At 43.6% G+C, this 20,199-nt stretch overlaps 1 protein-coding gene across 2 annotated transcripts in view; it reads left to right on the top strand.

Annotated features, from left to right (window-relative positions):
- The first annotated feature begins 1,229 nt into the window (after window positions 1-1,229).
- Window positions 1,230-20,199, top strand: part of CDIP1 (cell death inducing p53 target 1) — a 33,835-nt gene continuing 14,865 nt past the window's right edge. The window contains exon 1 of one of the 2 annotated variants that reach the window (XM_032781624.2): window positions 1,230-1,334. The gene's annotated coding sequence lies outside the window, so the exon portion shown is untranslated. Of the gene's footprint in view, window positions 1,335-15,249; window positions 15,331-20,199 lie in introns of those variants that run through there. The other variant, XM_075069386.1, reaches the window with a different exon arrangement.

Below are 20,199 nucleotides of genomic sequence, written 5' to 3'. Positions count from 1 at the left end.
ATGATACCCACATAAATGGGGAGGAGGGTGCTGATATTCATACACAAATACCTCTGATGGCAAACGGTGCATGTTATTAGCACAATCAGTATCAGAGTTGTCAAGCCATAAACAATAATGGTGCATTTAACATCTTTGAGTCAGCATTATAGTTTGTCCCCTCACTGCAAAGAAAATGTGCTTTTACTGAAGGGTAATTAACATGCATTAACTATCCCACTGTAAAAATACAGTGGACACAGGGTATTTTAATTTCACCAAAAGACAAACTATGCCTCCTGCTCACCAATGCAAAGGCCTAACAGAATCATTGATTTTAAAAAATCCCCGATTTCGGCAGTACAAAACAGTAAACTTGTCAGAGTGAAAAACATCACTTTATGTATCATAGCAAAATATGTAACATACACAAAAGGCTATAAATGTCAGATATGCATTTAGAAATATAAACAATTCAGTAGAAAATTCACCATCTACGTATGCAACAAATGAAGTAACAGATGAGTAAAGGATGTGGTTCAGTGTTGGGGGATTAGTTACACAAACAAGGATTTTTAATAAATTTTCAGTTAAAAAGGGAAGGAGTGGGGAGGAATCACATGCTAAAGGAAGTCCAAAACACTACTGAATATTATAGGAATGTACAAATGTTTTAAGTATATGGATTTTAGGGTGCAGATTCTTTGAGGAAGGTAACAGCAGAAGTATGATGCCGTGCACCACCAACGACTTGGACACAAAAAAGCAAATAAAAAAATGTGTGTGTGTGTATATTTTTCAGTTTAATAACTTTTGGTGCACAACCCCTGACTTTTGAACTCTTGGGGCTGTCAATCTATCTCAGGGTTATCTATCTATGTAAGAATTACAGTGGAGTCTGCCTACAGAAGGATCTCACACCAGCTAGCAGCCACAGCACCCCGTGGTACAGGCTTGTCCAGGTGTGTGGGCTCCCAGCGACTGACAAGGGCAGCCAGCTGCTCTCAGGTGCCCCACGAGGCACCTAAACAATAGCAGGCCTGACCTTCAACCCCTGCCCTCCCTTTGCCCCTCCCCCTGCCGGCAGCTGCCTGAGTCTGACCCGCTCCTCTACAGGCTCCGCCCATCCCCACCCCTCCCCTCGGATTGGCCCCGTGCCGCTAGCCGCAGGGACGCCGCTGTCATCCCAAGTGAGGGCAGAGCGGGGCTGCGGCTTCAGCGGATGTTACTGCGCATGCTCCACTCCTCAGTGCGCATACTCAGTGACAGCAAGGCAGTATAGGCAAGCGGATTCTCGCACTACGTCCCGCCGCTGGGTCTGTCAGGGACCTCCCGCGCCGCCGCCTTGCTATCCGGTAGGTGGCGCGTGAGGCGAGGGGGGCTTGGCGGTTCCGACAGCGGAGCGGCAGTGCGCGCTCTGCTTGGTGCCTGCGCCGCGCTCCCTCAGCAGGGTTGGGGCAGTAGGGACCCGGGCGCTTCCCACAGGGTGGCCCCGTTCCTCGCGCGGCGTATGCCGGGGGCTGTAGTCCGGCCGGGCCTCGCTCTCCGGTGAGAGCCGGGAGAGGGGAGGGGCCGAGAACTACCACTCCCAGCGACCTCCGCGACGCGACAACCTGCCCCTGTGAGGCAGCAAGCTTCGGAGCGGGGGCTTGGCCCCGGTCCTTTGGCTGGGGGGTGTCTCTGGGCGCCGCTCGGCAGCCAACGTCGAACTGGGGGGCTCCCCGGGGGGTTTATGGACTGCGGCGCGTTGCGACACCGCCTGGCGGCTCGCTGGGGAGCTGGCACTGTCCGGTTTGCGTCCCCCTGGGGCTGGGGCTGCGCCCCCTGCCCCGGGCACCAGTCGGGGGGCAGGCTGGAGGGGCCGGGGTGGCTGGCGAGCCTGGGGCATGAGAGGAGTCGTTCGTCGGGTTGAGCTGCCTGGGGGATGTTGTTGGGGTCTATCTGCGGGGCAGGATTTCTCCCCCACCCCCGTCTCTGTTTACTTTCCTGAATGAAACTGATGAAAATCAGTCGGGCTGCTGCGTGCCCTGTTAGCCCTGTCTGTAAACCATAACCCAGGGGAAAACGTTACACAGGTCTTGCACCCTCATATCTTGTGAGGCAAAGCAAAGGTCAGGCTCCCAGCCACGCACCCCACCCGTGATACACAGCCATAAAAATACTTTATGCTTCTAGAGCTCCTTCAGCGTGAGCATCACAAAGTGGTTTAGAAAACTGGAAAATCAGATCGAGTGTAAGGCCTCGGTAGTGCATGAAAATTCTCTCATTTTAACAGTACTTGTATAATGAAAATGGGACAACTTCCTGGCATGGACCTGGTATCAAAGTGCTTGTACCAGTATAGAATTACATCCACACTTGAGGTTGTTCTGGGATAGCTATATTGGTTTAAAAAAAACCTATACCCCTAACCAAAATAGTTATCCTGGCACAAAATCTGTATGTAGAGCAGGCCTTAGTGACTTGCCCAGGTCACCGAATGAGGCAGTGGTATAGTCAGAAATGCAGTGCCAGAAGTCCTGTATGCTAACAGCTGTCCTTAATTTTTAGCAAAATAGCTACTATTTTTTCCATTCTATCATTCCAAAAATCTGCAATTCTGTCTTTTTCAACCATTTTAAACAGTGTGCCTTGGATTGTTTCCCAAATATCCCAGATTTTTTTTCCAAATATCCTGGATTGTAATTTTCAGATATTTCCTGTTATGACTTGTATGAAGGAAAGTAGGTGTAAAATGTTGTCAGTGTTGGTTTTGTGGGTATGAGACCTTTGATTACAGATGTATATTCTTATTGAGTTTGAAAGTGGTTTCATAAGTACAGTTTTTTTTTATGCAGTAGTGAAGAATTCCACTTAACGTTTTGTGAGTGCTTTGTAAATTGTAGCATTTCATGTCATGACTAAAATGGTTCACTTTTAACAGATGACAGACTTGGTTAAATGTGGTAATGTTTTCTTTGTTACACTTTTTAGAACTCTAATACAAGGTAAAAAAACCCCTCTTCTTTATAATAGAAGTTATTCCGAGGAACTCGTAACTCATTCAGAGGCACTTTGTGAACACTTCAAACATCAAGATCATCCTCCTTTGGGCCTAACACTCCAAAATATTTGGAGTTCCATTTTGACATGGTATTGCTCTGTGCTCACCTTTATGTATTTACAGAAAATGCCTTCCCCCTTTTCAAGTAAACCTGAATGAGCTGGGGTAGGAAACCACTGTTTTGGGAGAAAATGGTGATTAGTTATTGTTAATTTGTAACTGATGATGTGCTCTGCCCTTATATAAGATCCTACCATAAAGATCTTTCAGTCAAAAATCTGTTATTGAGATGACTGCAGGCCCCTACAGGCCCAGAGACAGGATTAAAATGACTTATGTTTTTCATTTCTTATGGGTATCATGTCAGAAGTGAATCTGCAGGAGGGGTTTGAAACCAGAGAGGGGCTGGGGAGTGTCTTGGCAATGTGGTAAAGGCACTGAGTGAGAGGAAATGAATGGAGTACTGGCAGTCACCAGTGGAGGAAGGCAGTGGATGAAGTTCATGCATATAAACTAGTTCAGAGACTATAGGCCAGAGCACGGTTCTGAAGGACTTTGAGTGAGAACAAGAGTTTAAACTTGATGTGGATAATGGGGGAAGCAAGGGAAGGAATTCAAAGATGGCATGACATGGTCTGAATGATGGGCAAGATCCTAATTCTAGCAGGTGCATTTTGGAAACAAGAGTAACGATGTGAGTATTGGGGAGACAGTAGGAGGAATTTGTAACTAGTGGTGCCTGTTCCTTTTTGAAGTTGAGGAGGGAGTATTTCAGCCATGTTACTAACCCTGCGTGTCCATGGCACTGGTAATTTCCAGAGCTCACTTTTTCCTCCTTTCACCCTGTCATATTGGAATGTGTGTGGCATAGGCAAATGCAATTGTCTCGTTTGTATTCAAAAATGGAGTGGTAATGTCAAACCTACATTAATTGCCTCTGTAAGTGCAGCTTCACACAGATGGAAGCCTGAAAGAGGGGGAGGGGAGGTGGAGGGCCTTTTTTCTGTAATAATAGAAAACTCAAAGAAAGGCATGAGTTTGAATCAGTTTGGGAAATAGGATGGAATAAGTGTGTCTGCCATTAAATTCCTCAAGCTTCTCTTCTAACCTATAGGTAGGTGATCCTTACTGGGTACTTGTCAGGTCAGAAAGCACTGAGGAACTTTATTGTGTAAAAACTGATTATTTTGTTGGTGGTGGTCCAAGTAGAAAATACTGTTAAGAGTGGTGACTAATGAACAGCTCTTCCCAGTCTGGGGGTGACTTGGTTTTGAAAGGAGATATGGGATACACACAGTCCTTTAGCATGTGCTCTGATCCAGAGATATTTGGTTGGAGTATATGTAGCAAAGAGGCTGCAACTGGACCCTTTTGCCCCCTTAAGACCTATATTAGAGCTATAGGCTATAATGTAGATAATTGCTGTAATCTGAAAGTGTGTGTGTTGAGCTCTAAAGAAGTCTATTAAAATCTCCTGATCTTTAAACAAAAAAAATAAAATGCAGTGATTTTTGTAGGACCTAGAACAAAACAGTGTTTTGTGCTTCCCTGTAGACATCACTTCCAGAGTTCTGTGAACATGTCTGATGTGGCTGAACAAAGAGTTTGAGGTTGTGAGGCACTCTAGTAGTTATTAAATACAAACAGGCATGTTAATGTCAATGTTGTGTAATGTTTGCCAAGTGCAAATAGGACAAAATGGCAGCCTGGTAACATGGTGATTATAATGAAATCATTAGAATGGATGTACATGCAACTGTGGCAGAATTTACGTTTTCAAGCTTCTAAACTGGCATACCAAACTGCTGGGTAAAAAACAAACCTTGTAATTGCGAGTGCACTGCTTCCCGAGACTGAACTTTGTGAAGTTGGTGGTGGTTTTTTGCAACTGTGAGCTGATTCTGTTGTTCTAATCCCTCCCCCACACAATCTTGAACCATCTCTCCTAATTTAACTACATAGGACGCTTGGACAGGATGTCCTGCTTGCAACCAAGGTGAGAGAGAGTGGTGAAAAAGTAATCTAACAGAAGCAAGCTTTGTGTTGCAGCTCTTAGGTAGTAAGATGATATCTCTGTATCTGTGACATCATAAAAGGAAGAGAACTAGGTTTAAAGCTTTCATCCTCCCCCATATGACAGAAATTATATTTTATATGAAACATATCTATTGTATCAACTTTTTTTAATAGGAAAAAGGTTGATTAAGCCTGACCCAGCAGCTTTTAAGCAGGCAGAGCTCATTAAAGTAAAGCTGAGTTTTGCCTTCATAAAGACTGTAGGATCAGGCCCTTGAGCAGGGTATTCAGTTTTATTTTCAGAGAGCAAGAGTGTCAACTTCTATCTTTTGATGTGGTACTTACATTGTTGTTGTTGTGCTTTGATTTCTGACAGAAGTAATTTGTAATCATGTGCAAACCAGAAAGAAAGCAACTTGATTTTCATAAGTTATGTTAGACCCTTAAATGTGGAACAAAGCATAGGCCTTTTTCAGCTATTAAAATGATCCAACATAATGTAGGTGCCATGATGGACCATATAGTGTTTTAAGGTGGGTGAGGTAATATCTTATTGGACCAGTTTCGGTTGGTGAGAGAAACAAGTTTTCGATTGTACACTTCTTCATGGCTGGGAAATTCACTCAGAGTGTCACAGCTAAATACAAGGGTGGAACAGATTGTTTAGCATAAGGAGTTAACACATGTAGCCACTTCCCCTCGAATAGTCCATTGAAACAAGAACACTGCATGCATGCATACGTACATACATCATTTTATCACTAGTACAGAGAGTCCCCTGGTGGAGGGTTCAGAGCACTGTGTGCCCTCTCAACATAAAATTATGATGATGGAAACATTTGGCTGCTGTGCTATGGTGTCACTTTGGGCTCTTTAATTTTGGGGAAACATTATAGATATTATTGAATTTTTGCTGTGGTTTTTATACTGGTGAAAGATGCCTTTCTGACAGACTTGGACTGAAAGCCTGTGTTTAGCTTCAAGACAGAAGTAGCAAGTGCAGTGAGTGATGAGGCAAACTTCCTCCCTGTTCCAGTCCTGACTTGAAGGCACCAACTCTAGGGCCAGATCTACATTAGATCTATACTGGGAAGGGTTTACAAGTGTAGCTATACTGGCAACCCCTTCTAGTGGAAATATAGCCAATACTGGCAAAAGAGTGCTTTTGTAAACTTTGCTGGCAAAAGCATTTTGTTGCTAGTATAACTCTGTCTGCACTAGGGATTTTTGCCAGTATAAAAATGTCATAAAATATCACCACTATCTGACATTACTGTATTAACAAAAGCTTCTAGTGTGGACCTGGCCTAGGTATAAGAAGGGCAATTTGGTCTTTGTGACTCATTCAGTCCTCTGTCTCTGTTAAAGAGAGTCAGAAATGCCCATTGTGTTGGTATTTTTGTAACATGTACATCTGGCTGCTGGGAACTGGATTGTTCACACAGGCAGCCATCTGGGTCACAGTCATTAGTCATCACCAGTTTTGGCTAGTTTTGAGCCTGTGATGTGCTCACTAACATTAATAATACAATGAATATGTTTGGAAAGGATGTGAGCTGTGTGTATGTCCTGTAAAATGCCATCATTCAGGAGTCCTCTTTGCAAGATGGGTTTTCAAATAGAACTAGGCATATATGCAGAAATCTTGGCTTTCTCCACTTTCCACTGAAACTCTGAATCACAATTATCCATCAGTCTCTAAGTGGATGATGCATCTCACACAATCAGTTTAGGGAGGGGGGGAGTATGCTGGTGGACCTCAGTCTTCCTGCCTTCATTGTTTCTCTAACTTAATTATGCGTCAGACTGTCCAGATAAATTAGATCTGATTCCCTGCCGCCCCCCCCCCAAAAAAAGGGGGGTTTAAGGCCTAAATAGCCATTGTGTGAGAAGTAGAGCTCTCCAGATGGGATGTGAAGAGTCCTCCAGATGGGATGTGAAAAACAGCTGAATATTAATTACATTAAACCTAAACCACCATCACTCATAAATCCTGTGTTCCCTCCAAAAGCCATGCAGCTGGAAGAGTAGGTATAATCTATAGACAAATAAGTTTAAATTCCTGTAGAGAATTATTGAAATATTGATTTTTAATTTAGCTCACAGACTAAAGATTGTGTTGTGGACAGATTTTAACAAAACTTAAACTGTGGCTTAGCTCTGGGGAGTGGACTCATTGCTTTGTTGTGGGCAGGACTGAGGTTGGCTGCAAAATAATTGACCTGCTGTAATTGCTCTCATCCTTTTGTTTTGAAATTGGGAGGTCCTGAGCTGTATTGTAATGAAGTCTGCCAATATGTCACGCTGCATGTTGCATTCTTTTGATGCGAGTGGTGGAAATAGCTCCTCTTAACCGAATAGCAGTGTCCCTAAAATGGGACATAACCTATATTTGCCTTTCAAAATATGGATAATTCTGCCAGAGTGTTTGCATGACATTTAAATACTGAGACAATTATTATCCTGTCTTTCCTTCCTTTGAATTTTTCAGGTTCTTGTGATTCAGTGCTTTCTTGATGTTTCTGTGCTTCCTGGTGCCTGAAATGGCAGTTCTTGACAGTGCTTCCTGCCTTTGACTGACAACAGAAGCTGTTAAAGATTTTCTCAGTCTGTTCTGTGATCTTTTCTCTTTCCCAATCATCTGTTTGTTTTAAGATGCAGAATTGCAGCAGGGGCATATTGTTGCCCCAGTGTTATGGTAAACAAATCCTCCAGGGTCTGTTCACATTGTACCGCTCGTTGTTTGCATGGTTGTGCTTTTGCAGTTCTGTGTTACAAACAGTACCACTGCTTGGAACTCTTTTTTTTTTTTTTTTTTTTTCCCCCCCTAGAGTCTGAAGTGATCATCTTTCTCTGACATTGTTGCACCTATTCATATGTATATCATAATACTCTTTTAAAGCCATGACTGTATCCCGCTAATTCACAGGTTGCTGTCAGGCCTGGGTTTTCACTGATCTGCCATGCAAGACAAAATTGTGAGGGTTGTAGACAATCCCACAGTGCATCACAACATTGTATTGTATCTCAGCATCCCAGAAACACTGCAAGTTTTGACCACAGGACTAGAGGAAAATGCTGTCCCATTTTAAGCTAATGGATGTGGATCATTTTGGGAGCCTACGTTTTTCTGTATAACTTCACAATTGGGGAGATCGTGTGAACTAGTGTGAATCCTTTTGATGGCTTTCTTAGTTAGAAACAGCCTGTGTAATTTTTTAAAAAATGTGTGTGGGGGAGCTAGCTTCTTCTGGGAGTCCATCAGCTTACTGCATCACTGGCTGGAAGAGGCTTCCTTACCAATGACAAGTGGCACATGCCGGGCCGATTATGCTGTCTCCCATCACTTGTTGATGGGGCAGTTTGAAGTTAATTTGTATTAGACACAACCAGAGACAGATTAAGATAACACCGTATCAAGAAGAACACTATATTCATCAAGACTCTTGAGATATTGCAGCCCCTGACTTGAAATAACAGCTGCTTTTTATAGAACCTTGATGCATTGTATATTTTCTCAAAGACTGGGGTTACCAATAGCCATTAGACTAACAAAAATAGGACAGAGCTTGGAACGCAGAGTGCAGTGTTTCTGTTAAGAATTCCCTGCATGTTTTTGGATATGCCATGTTTAGCTAACCAAACTCAAAACCTTCCTAGGCAAGAAAGTGCTATAAATGTTCCACTACAGGAGTAAATTAGCCCCTTTGAGAATAAAGTATTTGATGCAATGCTACATCCATTTGTGTCACATTTGCAGTACACATTTTTTTTATATATTACAATTTGTTTAAATAGTAGCTGTGAACCTGCAAAAACTAAATTCAGAGTTGAAGCTTCCAACTGCATCCTTACATGAGCCAAATGGGATCATATGTGACAGCTGATAGCCTGGTTTGCATATAGTTATTGTTTGTTATTAATCTTTAAAACACAGTTTGTGCCTTTACTGCTGCCTTATGATTAAAAAGAGGAGCTCTCAGTTTAACAGAGCAAGTTTTCTGAAGGCTCAGAATACTCTCCCTGAAGTTGGAGAGAGCTGCAAGTTGGCTTTCACCCATCCTCGTCCTCCAAAAATCCTGCCAAACTCTGCCAGTACTGTGTGAGAAGGCAGGACCTGAGCTGCCTGCCATTTCTACTAACAAAAATCAGAAGTATTCTCTAAACTGTAGAGTCCATCTTCATTCACCTCAAAAGGTCCAGGAAAGAACACAGATTTTTTTTTTCACCTCTATGTGATGCCATTGCTTATGATGGTGGAAGTTAAGGATGGAATAAGATTTCTTCCCTCTGAATTTATTGGTTTATGGGATTTTGAGGCTAACCCTAAATGTTGCTTTTAATGTAGGGCTTTTTGTGGATGGGAAAACGGAGGCAGAGTGTAAAGTGAAAATATTTCACTAGATTTGTATTCAGATGGCATCTCCAAAGAAGAATTGTAACATTTGTCCTTTTAGAGTTGGGAGATTCCTTTGAAACACTCTGCCTCAAAGTATGATTGGCATGAGTCAAAATCCTTTAGCAGTTGTTTCAGGCTACACCAATTTGTGCAGGTTGGTAAGAGACGCTGTAAGGTACATTAGACTGATAGGGGTTCGATTCTAAACTGGTTGAAGGTGTGCTCTCATTGAAAAGGCAGAAAGAGGGTTTTCCCTGGAAGGGTTTCACAGCCATGGCATGTGATATCAGTCTCATGAAGGAGTGGCTAGTCTTGAAAGCTTTAAACTTTTAGAAACCTGGTCGCCAATAATACATTAACCCTGCCCAAACAGTGATGTTTTAATTTACACTGACAAAAAGGAGAGGAGGGGGAATTAGAATCACCCCAAGTTTAGGTATGGGGAAGTCTCTCACCAAGTCCTGATTTGGCTGGCAGGAGGTGTTCCTTCCGCTCCAGATAGACGGTAGTGCTTGTACTCAGGTAGCCCCTTATTAGTGCTCCCTTTGTCAGGTGAGGGGATGCAGAACTAGAATGGGTAACTTTGTCCAGCACCCAACAGGAAGCTGCATTTCTCTGTGTAGGAAAGCTTTATTCAACCTTGACAAGAAATGGATAATATGTTTCTCTCCTACAGGATCTCTTGTGATGATGGTCCTTATTACTTACTAAATTTCAGAGATGGGATTAGTATTTCTGATTTCTTCCTTGGCAGTGGCAGTTGGCATCCCTATTGGAGAGGGCCTTAGCAGACTCCACCAAGTTCCCAATTTTGTCAAATTATTGACCGATGAATCAGTGCAAGAGTAGAGATCAAACTATTGTATTTCCAAGGATCTGTCTCAAGTGTTCCCAGCTTCTCCTAAAACATTCATCATAAGTAGGGCTTCTGTCTTTCAGTGTTTTTTAACTTCATTTTTCAGCGTTCATTTTTAGCAATTTTTGAGTTTTATGTAGATGTCCAAAATCAGGGGTTTTAGGTGGGCTTTCTTTTTGTACAGTAAATGCTGTCACGTGTAATTTCTTTGTAATGTTCCCTAGTGTGCTTTAATGTACTACTGTTTCAAACAGCACTAGGGAACACTTTCACAGATTTGTAATGTCTTCACAATAGGCCTGTCTACACTTGAGAAATTTGCACGGATGGGCCAGTGTAATAATTTGGATCAGTGTCGTTTTGGAGTGGGGAAGGGGACAGAGGCCAAGCCTGTGTCTCTCTGTGATTCAGTCACTCCAGATTACCTGCTGGGCTCTTTGAAATGCTGTGACTGGAAGGTGGTGATAGTCCAAGGTCTTGTAGAGCTTGCTGTAGGATATGCCCTGACTGCAGTGGGATTCAAAAGAGCTTTTAATCAAGTCTGTATCCTTTTGCAATCAGAAAATATTTTTCTTGTGATTTTTGGTGTCTATGAAAGTGTCACACAGAGAAGGGGGATGATTAGAGCTTACTTTAGTCCTGACTCTCCCACCTGCTCATGGAATGATCTTCGGTAACTCACTTAACCTTCCTTAAGAACGTAAAACGGCCATACTGGGTCAAACTAAAGGTCTATCTAGCCCAGTATCCTGTCTTCCGCCAGTGCCAGGTACTTCAGAGGGAATGAACAGAACAGGTAATCATAAAGTGATCCATCCATCCCTCCTCTGTTTCCCCACAGTAAAATGGGGATAATACTTGCCTTCTCTCGAAGGTACTTTGAGATCTTTGGGTGAACATCTGTTGCTGTAACAGACTTGGCTTTGTCTAGTGCTGGTAAATGCTGCATGAGCTCCCTATCCCAGATCTGTCAATGAACCTTGAAGTCCTGACTTACAACATCTCTTCAGTACCCTACTTACTGAGCCCTAATTATGTCAAATGAAGGTGTGGCTTTATGTTAAGCTTGTCTTTATGGGGCTTACACATTTTTCACCTCATCCTGCACTTTCTTTGTTCCTGTTTGGCCTGGTCCTGTAGATACATCAACCATGTCCAGGCTGTGCCCTTCTTGACATCTGCTGAGTGGCTGCCTGGAGGTCTGGGCAGGGTCTTGAGGCCTCACTACCATTCATCTGACCTGTGGAGGTGACCTGCTGGTCTAGCCCTGCTCTGATATGGGAGACAGCGCAATTAAGAGCAGGGAGAAGGAAGTGGCCTAGCAGAGAAGTTGTCCTGTCCCTGAAAGACTAAGTCATGCAAAGGCCAAGATACCTCTGTATGTCGGGGGAACACCTAGCCACCCCCATGTTCATCCTTGTAAAATGATTGTGTGGTATCCAGTGCAAAGTTTATCATGTCGGGTGGCTTCGGAAGGCTCATGATGTTCTGAGTGTTGTTACTATAGTGATGTTATAGGTTATAATTTCATGTATATAGTTATGAGGCTGAAAATGTATCCTCATGGTTTAAAGCAAGCCCAGACAAAAACTCTCCAGAAGCAGAATGGCAGTTCATACCTCAACAGGGCATAGATGGGACAAACCCAGCTCAGCCTCACAGGAACAATGGACGCTGGCCTAGGCAGCAACAAAAGAATCTGTTAGACTCTCGAGTGAGTCACACCCCTTCCTTTGCTCAGTTTGGAACTGCGATATAATGCTCACCTAGCTCTGAAGGGACCTGAGGAGGAAGGCAAAACCAAGAGGGAAGAAAGGACATGATAAAAGGGAGAGACATATGCCGTGCTCTCCCTCTCTCTTCCACATACATCTACAGACACAACACCAAGCGACTGAAGTGCTGATCAAAGGGGAGATCCTGGCTGAAGAGCAACCAGCCAGCCTGTGGTGAAAAGCATCTAAGTTTGTAAGGACACTGAAAGTGTTAAGATCAGCTTAGAATGCGTTTTGCTTTTATTTCATTTGACCAAATCTGACTTATGCTTTGACTTATAATCACTTAAAATCAATCTTTATAGTTCATAAATATATTTTTTATTCTACCTGAAGCAGTGCGTTTGGTTTGAAGCATGTCAGAGACTCCCCTTCAGATAACAAGCCTGGTACATATCAATTTAACAAAGAAACTGATCAAACTCATATAAACTTGCAGCGTCCAGGGGGCATAACTGGACACTGCAAGACAGAGGTTGTGTCTGGGACTGGAGATATTGGCTAATGTTGTTCATTTGCATGTAGCTGGGAGCAGCTTACATGCCAGAGGCTGTGTGTGAACAGCCCAGGAGTGGGAGTTCTCGCAGCAGAGCAGGGTCAGGCTGGCTCCCAGAGTCAAGGATTAGAGTGACCTAGCGGAGCACCCATCCACAACACCAGAGGAAAAGGTCACAACCTCCTTTCTTCCTCACCACAGAGGGATGAGTAGTGAATTGGTAGGGGTGAGAAGAATGCCGAGTTGGGGGTTGTGAACTGGCACAGAAGAGGGGCATGAGGGGAAGGCAAAGAGCCTAGTACTTCCTACAGATTGACACATGTGAAATTCTAACACGTGAGCAAGAAAGTCTCTCCTCCAGAATGGGACTAGAGCCTTGTTTTGTGATGTAACTGAACTTTCCCTAGTGGCTACACTGAGCACTTCCCAAGCACTTGTGATCTAAACTGGCTTCCGGCTTCCAGAGGTGACAGGCTGGTGCTCTCACTTTTGCCCCTCTTAGAGCTGTCTCCCCAAATACATATCAGCTTAGCTGGGGAGTTCTGTTAGCTGCTGTTATATGCAACAGTGCCTGTGTGTGCTCCTGGTGTGTATGAACACGTGTAGTGATATGTCTGTGGCACCCAGAAATGTGCAGGGGTAAGGCACACCACAAGCTGGCAGAGTAGACTTAGCTATGGGCACCCCTAACATTTTTCAGGGTATCACAGTGTTACCCCACGTGTGATCTGGGACCTTCCCAGTGTGTCCCCATGTTAATCCTGAGATAAATTTTGAGGGGGCTTAGTGAGGAGCAAAATACAATGTGATCGCTACCATCAAACTGTTAAAAGGAACTAAATCCTTGTTCTGGCGAGGAACTGCTGGAAGCGTGGGTCATTCCAGTGCCTCTGCATTTAAGAATAAACCTGCACCATCTGTTGTGTTCCCTACCTCGTGAATACAGGAAGATCTAATTACATCCTGTGAGCAATAACTAGTGTTTGACGCAGCACACAAGCCAGCAGTACAGCAAGTGCAAAGTACTTCATTTAGGAAGGAAAAAACAAAGGCACAGCTACAAAATGGGGAATCACTGTCCAGGTGGTAGTATTGCTGAAAAGGATCTGCGAGTTATAGTGGTTCACAAATTGAATATGAGAGAACAATGTGAGGCTAATCCCATGCTGGCTGTATGGAAGACAAGAGAGGTAATTGTACTGTTCTACTTGGCACTGGTGAGGCCTCAGCTGGATACTGGATCCAATTCTGGGTGCCACACTTTAGGAAAGTTGTGGATAAATTGAAGAGAGTCGAGAGGAGAGAAACAAAGGATAAAAAGTTTAGAAAACTTGACCTATGAGGAAAGGTTAAAAAAAAAAATGGGGATGATTAGCCTTGAGAAAAGAAGACTGAAGTGGGACCCAACAGCCATCTTCAAATATATTACAACACTGGCAGACCAGATGCCAGCTCTTACCTAAGCCATTTGGGCATTAACTAAGGACTGATGGTATCATAGCTGGAGACCTGGCCAGGTTACCTGTGTGTTCATTTTTGCTCAAAACATATATTAGTCTTATAAGAATGTATTTAGACTCCATGAAAGGCTTGTATGTTGCTGCGTGCGTTAATCTCACTTATAATATCTATGTCCCCTGTTATAAGGTAATAGTTGCAGAGCAAACCCTTAACTATCAACCCCCACAGTTGGGAGAGAAACATTACCCAGTGTGAAACACAGGAGGTGTTATCTGCTGCCCAGGAAAAGAAGGCCATAGACAGCAGACAAACCATTGTGGAACATCAGAAGACAAAAGACCTTTGTTTGCTTCTCCCCACACCTGTATGAAGAGGAGATGTGCACATGAACTTGTCCATCATCTTGAATTAAGGGAGGGGGAAGGGAATAAAAATTCCTGACAAGGAACTTCATATTTTTGGTTGTTTGACCAGAGACTCTAAACCGAAGCCAGAGATCTGCAGGGGCTGCCTCCTGCATCTGCCCTGAAAGACACTTTTAACTGACCAATCACTACAACTCTATCACTCTTAGGACTTAGATGATAACTCACTTGTGTGTACAGTCAAACCTCACAATAACGCGCCCGCCATAATGCAAAATCGCATATAACGCGATCATAAGTTGGCTCCCCTTTAAGGCCTAATACCAGTGGTCCCCAATGCCATGGTGCCCGCCGGGACATTGATGTGCCCCCGCCTAGTGCCCAGCAGGGGAGAGAAGCTGCGGCTCCGCGCCTGCTGGGGACAGAGAACTCTGAGGCTGTGGGCACTGGTGCTCACTGTCCCCGGCAGGTGCGGGGCCGCGGCTTCTCTCTGGCCTGCCAGGGACAGAAAGCACCGGCACCTGCAGCCCCGGAGAAGCCAGAGAGAAGCTGCGGCCCCGTGCCTGCAGGGGACAGTGAGCACTGGTGCCCACAGCTCTGGAGTTCTCTGTCCCCGGCAGGCGCAGGGCCGGAGCTTCTCTCCCCTGCTGGGCACTAGACACTAGGGGCACTAGGCAACGCACATCAATGCACTGCGTTGGGGACCACTGACCTAAACTGACCGGCTTGAACCGCAACCCTGCATTTATTGCGATGGAATTTTTTGGACCCCAAACACTGCGTTATAGCGGGGTTTCACTGTATATGTATGCTTGCTTTAACGGTAAATAACTGTCTTATTTCTTTTTTCCTAGTGAATAAATCTATGGATAGTTTAATACAGGATTGGCTACAAACATTGTCTTTGGCGTAAGATCTAGGGTACCAACTGATCTGGGGGGTAAGTGACTGGAAGGCACCTGAATGTGTTGTGACTTTTTTTTTTTTTTGGCGTAAGTGACCATTGATCACTAAGTCCAGTTTGGCTGGGTGGGCGGATAAACTGAGGAGTCTCAGGAAGCTGTCTGTGACTCCCTGGTAAGACTGTCATAGTGATCCGTTCACCTTTGTTATTAGCTTGGTGAATCTAATTATAGAATATGCCACCAGCTTCGGGGTGTTTGCTCTGTTACAGACAGTCTGCCCTGAGGTAGGCACTCACGGTTGTGAGCCACTTCAGACAGTGTGACATGTTAAAGTCTGTTATAAAGAGGACAGTGTTCAATTATTTTCAGTGTCTACTGAAGGTAAAACAGGAAATAAAGGGCTTAATCTGCAGCAGGGGAGGTCTAGGTTAGATATTAGGGAAAACTTTCTAGCTATAAGGGTAGTTGAGCTCTGGAATAAGCTTCCAAAGGAGGTTGTGGAATCACCATTATTGAAGGTTTCTAAGAACATGTTGAACAAACCTGTCAAGGATGGTCTAGATTACTTAGTCCTGCCTCAGCACAGGGGGCTGGACTAGATGACCCATGAGGTCCCTTCCAGCCCTACATTTCTATGATTCCAGAAGTTCCCTCCAGTGGCAATATGTCTAGCAGGGTCTGTGTGTCACCTTTTCACTTAGCATCGTCTTATGGCCCACAACTCATTAAGTTGATCTACCTGAGTGGGAGCCATGGGGTTTTCAGCTTCTGATTCATCTTTTCCCCCATCTTTATCCTCCTGGTAGACAACTCCACAAAACCAATGCAGCATCTGGTGAGAAACAAGCAACCTCCTCCAAGGCTTCAGGGTCTGCTTAATTGGGATTCAGTTTCTCTATCTTATGTACTTACCATTGTATCTGAACACCTCACAATCTTTAATGCTTGCTTGCAACACCTCTGTGAAGTAGGGCAGGACTGTTATCCCATTTAACAGATGGGGAACTGAGCCACAGAGAGGCCCAAGGTCACAAAGGAAGTGGAGCAGGGAACTGAACCCTGGTTTCCCAAGTCCTAGGCTAGTGCCTTTATGATTGAACCATCCTTAGTGAGTATTTATATATAGTCTTTCTCTGGAACATTGCCTTAGTGATTATGCCCCACCCGCATCTCTGTTAGCCCAAGGAAGGTGTTCTGAAGCTGTGCCTAGCTTAGCATGCTATCCAAAATCTAAGCTCTTTCACTGCCAGGAGTCCACCTTCTAGTTGCAAATTTTATCTTTCATAAGCCTTGGTTGAGTATCTCCAGGCCCTTTGCAAATATTAACTAAACCTCACACCATCACTGAGTTAGTGTTGTCATTTTGCAGATGGGGAAATTGAGGTACAGATCATCTATGACCTGCCCATGGTGTCTCAATCTGTGGCAGAGTTGGGAAAAGAAACCACATCTCCTGACTCCCAGGCTTCTGTTTTAACTGCAAGATCATGTATCCTTGCTAGAAATGACCATGGAATCTGAAAAATCAAAATGACTTAGAGGATATTTCTCACAAGTCTTCAGTAACAACAGTTACGTGACATTTATAGCAAGCAAGCATGCGCAACTTCCACAGTGCTAAGATAAGAATATCTGCAGAGAGAGAGAGAATGAAAAATCCACACCCCTGAGCAATGTAGTTAAGATGATCTAATCTCTGTTGTAGACAGTGCTAGATCGATGGAAGAATTTCTATGCTAATGGGAGACCCCTCCTGTCAGCGTAGATTGTGTCTACACTTTACGCTGAAGCACAAAGTGGTGCGGCTGCAACATTTCAAGTGTAAACAAGCCAACTGTGTCATGAACTAAGCCTTGTCCTTACTGCTTGTTTCATGGGATACATTAAAAAAATAAATAAATCTGTTTATTGCGATAAATAGTAACCTATTAAACTACATGTTCCAGCAGAAGAAAATAGGAAGAGAAGCACTTTGTATATGCAGTGATGAACTTCCTAATTCTTTGCAGAATTGCTGCATTTGGAGTTTATCAAAAATAGGAACATTTATCTTATTTCACTCGATAATATGTTAAACTACGAAACATTGTAACAAGCCCAGCATAGGTTACTGCCGGACAGATTATTAGACTACATTAGTTATAGTGCTATGGACGAGATTATGTGATTTGGGGTTTATGGAATTTTAGACTAGAGATTAGATCTGGGTATTGGTCCATATCCAACTGCCACTGAAGTCAAGGGGAGACTCCACAGAATTTATGTAGCATTAGATTGGCCCACAGTGAGACATGCAAACTTCTCTGCCAACGTGTGTCAGTTCTGGCCTGCAGCACCCCTGCCATTCTAGCTTTGGAGCCATTCTAGAGAAGAGACTTGTAAGGGATAGAAGAATTAAGATTTGGCTTCTGCTGTTCATTTTAAGTGAACTAATTACATTCACTATAACACGCAGAATACTGCAGCCTGCCCTTTGTGTTCTGAGTCCACCTCACTGTCAGCACAGGGCAAGACAGCAAGTAATTGTGGGGATATTAATTTCTCAGTGATTAATGCTACAGCCTGGTGTGCATTGTGCTCTTGGTCTCCATGTTATACTTAGAAAAATGTCTGAAGAAACAAATACAACTGCTTTGATGGTGCGAAGTAAAATGCATGCCTGAGCTGTCCTTGTGTGCTCCCATTTAACAGTATCAAGGCTGGGGTTTGGTTTCTGGTTAAGGTTTTAGTTTTAAGTGTAGAGCAAAGAGCTGCAGCCTAATTTGCTGTTTAATTTTTTTTTTAAAGCAAGCTTGTTTTAAATGTTCAAGTTAACCATCTCCTACTAACTCGGCTCTGGCATTGTCAATGCTGAAGGCAAACGGTGCGTGATAAAAGCAGCCTACCTGGAGGCACAAATGGCACAGCACAGGTCCTTCTGAGTGCTCCTCCCACAGCATAACTCTGTGAGGGATGCTGGGGGAGAATTAGCCTTTGTTTTAGTTGGGAATTTATTTACAGTTTTTCCTGATCTCTCTTGTTGGGGAGCTGGGTGAGGAAAAACAAATCTCATTTTTCTGGCCAAGAAGCAGGTGAACCCTAACAGCAACATGCTGTTTATTTTGTTTTGCTTGTAATTTATTTCCCTGGGAATCTTGCCTTGGATGCAGCATCTGGTTTTCAGTGAGGTTTCTATTGCTTATTCAGTTTTCAAGCTGCATTAACTGAGGCACATGGAAGGTCACCCCAAGGTCACGTGATAGAATGAGTGTCTCAGCGGTGACTGGAACCCAAGATCTCCCTGCAGAGAGATGCAGGCTGTAGAACAGGGATGGGAAGCAGTGTCTGTCTGACTCAGATGGATTTAGGGTGACCAGATGTACCGATTTTCATAGGGACAATCCTGATTTTGGGGTCTTTTTTCTTATATAGGCTCCAATTATTTTTACACACACACCCTGATTTTTCACACTTGCTGTCTGGTCACCCTAGATGGATTTGCCAAGGTGAATGTTGTTCTTGTATGCAGGCAGCTGTGTATGTGTGTGTAAGTACTGCTTTTGTTCTGCTCTGCCAGTGGATCTCTCCAGCCCTGCACCAAAGAAGCTTGCCACCCTGGAAGCAGCAATATTTCTACAGCTGAAAGCTGGCAGCAGGGTGTGAGTGGTAAATTATTTTTCAAGCTGTTTTGGGAAGAGGATGCCAGTGTAGAGCTGCCTCTTTCAGCATGGTGGGGTTCTGGTCCTGGAGGATAATGCTAAATACACACAGCCTGTGCCCAGGAAAATACAATAGAGTAGCTCAAAAATATAACTGACCTTTCATTAGATCTTACTGGATTTCTAACTGTTTCCACTGCTCCATGCAAACTGTAGTCATGCCCGTTTGTTGTCTTGCCCAGTATCTGGTAACAACAAGTGTTCATTTATCTGGCCATTTATCTGGGCAGATAAAGGGAGAGTGTGACGTGACCAAGTGTGGTGTCAGGTTCAGATGTCATTTATTCTTTTCCTCGCTTCCCAGCATGTTCCCCAGATTGCAGAACAGGCTTTAGTTTTATGCTTTGTAAAATATATTTAATGTCTCGAGTGCCTTTGATCTTGAAGGATTCCAAAGAGCTTTACAAACTACATATTTCTGAAGAGACCTGTAAAAGAAACTCAAAATTGGGTCTGTGCCCTCTTTTTTGCAGGGGGAAGCATGGGAGGATTCTGCTTTTTTTAGCAGTATACGGAATCTTGAGCCTTTTGCTCTCTGCTGTGCTGGAGATCTTGTAGGGCCCAGAGATGTACATTGGAAGCATTCTCCATCCTTAATTGAAGGGTCTGCGATGCTAAATCTGTAACAGAATTTTAATTCTGTGGATTTCTCAGGTGTTTGAATTAAATGAATTTTAAACCAAACAATATTTTGGAAGTGATTTTAATTCAGATTCTCTGTCTCAGTGGCTTGCATTTTGTTTCTTTGGTGCTTGTGATACTGATGTGTAATCCTAGTTTTGCCACATTAGCCGAGACGATTTTTCTAATGAAAAATCAAGCAGAATGCTCCCTGCTTAACAAACAAAAACTAACATGAAGGGCCTGAGTTTTGTTTCTCAAACACATCAGGAGCAAAAAGGGGCACAAACCCATATTTTGTTTCCTTTGGATGTCCACTGTAGCCTTCCAGCTGAATGATCCCCAGAAGGGAGTTTAGCTCCTGATCTGTATTGAAGGCTGGCATACTGAACAGTGTGGTGCTACTTAAAAGTGACTTGCAAAGAATGTGGAAATTGTTTGTGGCTTTTTTACTGCTTCATGATGTATAAATGAACAAGAAGGCATGCACAGATGTTTCTTGCCCTTTACACGTCTCTCTTTATGGGCATATCCTTACAATGGGAAGAGGGATGAGTACTTCTGATGGCCTCATTAGTGTATACA

This window comes from Chelonoidis abingdonii, chromosome 9 (genome assembly GCF_003597395.2).
Source record: "Chelonoidis abingdonii isolate Lonesome George chromosome 9, CheloAbing_2.0, whole genome shotgun sequence".
Lineage (NCBI taxonomy): Eukaryota > Metazoa > Chordata > Testudines > Testudinidae > Chelonoidis > Chelonoidis abingdonii.
Note: the sequence above shows the minus strand (reverse complement) of the source record. Positions and strands in the feature narration are given on the sequence as shown.